The sequence below is a fragment of the Echinops telfairi genome, unplaced genomic scaffold (genome assembly GCF_000313985.2).
Source record: "Echinops telfairi isolate 266 unplaced genomic scaffold, ASM31398v2 ScPeMD7_5592;HRSCAF=6446, whole genome shotgun sequence".
Lineage (NCBI taxonomy): Eukaryota > Metazoa > Chordata > Mammalia > Afrosoricida > Tenrecidae > Echinops > Echinops telfairi.
The window spans coordinates 28,885,183-28,885,501 of NW_022109491.1; positions in this window are offsets into that span (position 1 = coordinate 28,885,183).

The following is a 319-nucleotide window of genomic DNA, read 5'->3' on the forward strand; positions in this document are numbered from 1 at the left end:
CATATTCAAGTTGAGGTAATCACAGTTTGTCCTCTTACAGGAGAGGATTTAGGACAGTGGGGCAGGTTGGTGAGAGAGCATTTCTATCTATGGACAATGGTCAGAAACCAAGACCACCACGCAGCACAGCCCTACGTGGTGGGAAGACTCACTCTCACGGCGGTGCCGACCCCTCTTTAAAAACTCTTTTGTGCAGCAGCCAGACTGCCAGGCCAGGGCAGACCAGGAAATGGCTCTAGCTCCTGGACCCAGAGCTTTTATTTAAAACTTCACAGCAACCCACCTGGAGGAAATGCCCCCCACCCCCCACCCCCACCCC